This window comes from Eptatretus burgeri, chromosome 14 (assembly GCF_056783735.1).
Source record: "Eptatretus burgeri isolate ZD-2024b chromosome 14, Ebu_testis_v1, whole genome shotgun sequence".
Classification (NCBI taxonomy): Eukaryota; Metazoa; Chordata; class Myxini; order Myxiniformes; family Myxinidae; genus Eptatretus; species Eptatretus burgeri.
Genome location: NC_140974.1, coordinates 20,768,030 through 20,773,029, shown reverse-complemented (window position 1 = coordinate 20,773,029; position 5,000 = coordinate 20,768,030). Strand labels below are relative to the sequence as shown.

Below are 5,000 nucleotides of genomic sequence, written 5' to 3'. Positions count from 1 at the left end.
TGGGTCCATCTCCTCAGACCTTTAAAAAAAAATCACAAGCACTTGGAATATGTCTTTCAATCCTGCTACATTTCATGCTCTCTCTACCTCTTTCCAAAAGGACTGTCTGGCAACCCTCCCCCACCGCCCCCACCCCCATATACTTTCTTAACAATCCTCTTCAGGAAGTTCAGTCATTCAAACGACCGGGTCTCACGATCAGCCACGATATTTCTTGGGCAAACCACATTTCAAAGTTGGCCTCCAAAGCCAGCAGCCGACTTGGAATCCTCCAGCGTACAAAGTCCTTCCTTGACACACCTGAACTCCTTTCCACCTACAACACCTTCATCTGCAGCTCGATGGACTTCTGCTCTCTCCCCTGAGCTGGCTTCCCGACCTCACATTTTGCTGAGCTTGATGCTGTGAAAACAAAGGCCTTCAAGATCATTGGAATCTCCCACACTGATTGGAATCCCCTCCAATGAAGCTGAGTCTATGGGCCTATCGCTTTGACACTGCAGACAGGTCGGTGTCTCTCTGTCTTCTTCCACCTCCTTTCTGGTCTTGCACTCTGCTCTTTCCATGCTTTCTCCCCCCCAGGTTGCTACAGGTTACACATAGTCCCCCATCAACCCCCTTCTTGTAATAATAATAATAATAATAATAATAATAATAATTGGAACCATACTCTGTACAGAGAGTGTCGGTGCTGCCGAAGCAGTTTCCTGGGCTATTGGGTACAATCCTGGATGGGTCGCCACTCCGACGCAGGATACTCAATTATCTCAATGGCTCAATTATCCCAGCGAGCTGGTACTCAATTTGTCGACCTCGGAAGGATGACAGGCTGAGTCAACCCCCTGGTGTATTAATTCAGCGGCCAACGGGGCTTGAACTCAGGACCCTAAGTCCCAAGCCGCCACCCAAACCGCAAAGCCAACGCCAGGCTTGCACCCCTTCTTGTGAAACTACCTAAATCCAGGAACACTGCTCACCCCCACTCATTCGTTCCTCTTTTCTCACACCTGTGGAACCAACTTCCACATTCTCTTCAATCTCATTCTTCCCTCCAGCTATACATGACAGTTGTTCACCACCACCTCAGATCACCTTATTCTCCTCCGTATACAGCACAAGGCATCATTGGCTGAGGGTGCAGCTATGCCACTGATGCAATGCCCCTATTACCAGTACACTGGTACTCATTTCACTGATCTCAGAAGGATGACGGGCTGAGTCAACCATACCTGGTCTGAATTCATCAGTTGACAGGGGCTCAAACTCGGGACCCTAAGATCCCAAGCCAACCACCTTAACCACTAAACCAACACCAGGCTTTCAGATCACCTCCAATCCAAAGCCATAATCTTTTCTACCCTTGTTAAACCACCTCAATCCATCCTCTTCTAAATTTCCAGCTTTTCCTTCCTGAGAGTTTCCTTTGTTATCCATCCTGTCCACCCCTTTCATCCTCTCCTGCCCCTCATTCTTCTCCACACCCATTGCTTGTCCAAGTCTGCCTCTATATTGGCCTTCATCTCTGTTGTTGTTGTCTCTCTCTGTGTGTCTGTGTCTCTCTCCTGTTGCTTTTGTGTCCTGATCCATTCAGTGTACTCGTAACAGCTCTTCCACAAACCTCAACTGTGTATACAAAGCAAAACAAAACAAAAGACACACTATTATGAGATGCCTCATGTCGTGGGGCAGATAACACCAATTTTTGAGAGGAATCATGCAAATTTGGCACATTTGTTCTCCAGGGGATTCTAATCAAATCTACCTGATTGGCCATTTGAAAATCCAAATTTTGAAAAAAAAAAAAAAAAAGTCAGGATCACGAATCAATGTTGGATGCTGGCTGAGATTGGTGAATGTTTCAGAAACATCATCAAAGACGTTCCAAGTCTGCCATGCAGTTTTCTTCCCTTTACCGCGGAAGGCAGACACGACGTCACATCCAGTGAACGCATGGAAGTATGGGATCCCTCCACCTTTCTCAGGCCCTATTACAGAAACTACCTCATGGACTGGAATCCATCGCGCCTTGGCTCCTTGGCCAAAGACAATCCACATGTTCTCAAGACCTAGTTCCTGTAAGGATGGCAGGACAGATATTGCTATGACTGGTACGTCCGTGTCATTAGCCTTAATGATAATGGACTTGCTACCATCCGTCGGTGCATCCCTGGCGTGTACAAATATTCGAGTGTCAGGTTCTTCATGACAACATGGAGACACAGCATCCAGTGACTTCCTTGTGTTACTAATGGCATCTTCTCCTTTTGTGACAATGACTGTGCTTGTCGTCTGTGCTTCACACATCTTTTCCGCAAGGAAGTGAAACAGCTCAGTCTTGTTGCTGTCATCTCGAATAAAGCTTCTCCAGTTACTTGGGGTCTTACTGGTTCCTGTCACTCTTCTTCTGATTCCTTGCCCCCTTTTCGACCTTGCTTCGGACTTCAGACTTGACTTCTTGTACACATCAAACACTACGTCCACCCTCTCGTACCTGGCACCATAGGATTCCACCTTTGGGATGATGTCTTCTTTAGCATAGTCATCAAATATCTTTGAAGTGCGTGGAGGGAGGGCATTGATAAGTGCTGAACCATCAATGATGACTGCATCTCCCCTTGGTTCTCTGTCTGGGATGTTCACTTGCGCTTCAAGAATTTCAGCCAGCTGTGACTTTAAAATGTTTAGAATTATTATTTTTTTTTTTCAAATTTTTCAAAATTTGGATTTTCAAATGGCCAATCGGGCAGATTTGATCAGAAAGCCCTGCAGAACAGAAATGCCAAATTTGATGCTTGTATCATAATTTGCACGATTTTTCTACTATCTACTACACTAATATGAGAGGCAGTGACAGAGGGGACATTTTTGCAAAAAAGAAAATCACGAATGGTTTACTGGAGAGGGTTAAAGCGACATGTAGACCACCCTGATGATGTGCAGGACAAGGACGTCCGTGGACATCAATGTACGTTCACATTAATTACAAGGACATTAGTGGAGGTCAGCGTGACAGTCATGAATTACGACGACATTGGTCGGCAATGGATAAACATGTCTTGTATATTGGATTTGAAGTTGGGTTCACCCCATCATGATCCAATTTATTGAGACAGGAACACCATCAGGATGGGTTTGCTGTTTGTTTTTGTTCGCCACACACATTGCCACGCCTTTCGCCACACCCACCTGCAAGGCGAATGAGAAACCAAAACGCGAAGAGGTGAAGTGTATCTCGAAACGAGGTGACGTGTGTCCAGGATGGAATGAAAATGGTATGAGGATTCAAAGGGTTAACTTCCAGATCAGCACTTGAGGCTATATATGGTCCACACATCATCTGACCATTCTTTCTCTGATTTACTTGCAATTGTTCATAATTATTGATCTCACCAACTCACACAACTATAATCTGAACTAACCTTTTTGCTTTGCTCCCTTTCCTTCAGAACTAACAATCTCTATTTACAGTTTACACAAGTCCATGGAGCGACTACAGCTCGATAACCGTTCACACCTTTACCCTCTGCCTTTCGGCTTCTGAATTTCCCTTTCTCAGACCCCGGGGATCCAAAAATAGTGTCCAGGAAACCGAAGACTCCTCCAGACAGCAATAAATCTGTTTGGCATGAGAACCCACGCCACGGCCATCTGCAGGGTGTCGATAACGAGCTCGGAACCGCGGTGCAACACCCGCACGTCCCCACCTCACCTAACACCGGATAGACACAAGTGGTAGTTACAACTGAAATAACTATCATGTTGCAATGAACACTTCCACAAACAAGGGGTGGGGCGGGCTCGAGGTGGGGCTTCAAAAGTTAAAATCGTTTTCCAGTTAAAACAGCTAATCAAGCCAGCAGAGTTAAAATCAGAACGTTCTGTACAAAAGGGTAGTGTTTAAATGCTTCACCATTATCAATTCAAGGCTTGATCAAGAAACAAGTTAATTAACTTACATGTTAATCACCATGTTCCAATGTCCATGTTGAGTGTTGGTGTTGCCGAAGAGTTATTAGGTTACAAGTCCAGTCGGGTCGTCACCGCTCTGGGGATTTGTTCAGGTTGCTGGTTGGTGATAACTTGCCAACTATTCGTGAAGCACACCTTGTAATCTTTAACGTGCACCAGCTAATAGTGACAGGTGGGATACCCAGTTTAACGTCAATCCGAGGGACGGCACACACATTGATCAGTTACCCTGTCTGTGAAACACCAGGATGGCAGTTTATAGTGGGTCGGGACTCAGGATTCAAACCCAGGTTAGGCGGCCGAGACGAGTGTGTGTGTGTGTGTGTGTGTGTGTGTGTGTGTGTGTGTGTGTGTGTGTGTGTGTGTGTGTGTGTGTGTGTGTGTGTGTGTGTGTGTGTGTGTGTGTGTGTGTGTGTGTACCTTTAGGACCATCTTTATTAATAATATTAAATACTCGCAAATACACCCCGTCGCTTCGCTGACGGAGATACTAATAGAGGGGGAGAGAGAGAGTGAGAGAGTGGAGGGGAGAGAGGATGGGAGCTCATAAGGGAGGGGGTGGAGGCAACGCCTCACCAAACGTCACTCTACACTCCGAGAGGGAGAGGGTGTGAGTGAGAGACAGAGATAGAAACAGAGAGAGAGAGAGACAGAGATAGAAACAGAGAGGAGAGAGACAGACAGACAGAGAGAAAGAGACAGACAGACAGAGAGAAAGAGACAGACAGACAGAGAGAAAGAGACAGACAGACAGAGAGAAAGAGACAGACAGACAGAGAGAAAGAGACAGACAGACAGAGAGAAAGAGACAGACAGACAGACAGACAGAAAGAGACAGACAGACAGAAAGAGACAGACAGACAGAGAGACAGAGACAGACAGAGAGACAGAGACAGACAGACAGACAGAGAGAAAGACAGACAGACAGAGAGAGAGACAGGAGAAAGACAGACAGAGACAGAGAGAAAGACAGACAGAGACAGAGAGAAAGACAGACAGACAGAGACAGAGAGAAAGACAGACAGACAGAG

The 5,000-nt window shown here is 46.0% G+C and overlaps 1 long non-coding RNA gene across 1 annotated transcript in view; it reads right to left on the bottom strand.

Annotated features, from left to right (window-relative positions):
- Positions 1-3,704, bottom strand: part of LOC147012757 (uncharacterized) — a 46,349-nt gene extending 42,645 nt beyond the window's left edge. The window contains exon 1 of the long non-coding RNA XR_015051054.1: positions 3,187-3,704. This is a non-coding gene — a long non-coding RNA (uncharacterized LOC147012757). The remainder of the gene's footprint in view (positions 1-3,186) is intronic.
- Positions 3,705-5,000: the final 1,296 nt, after the last annotated feature.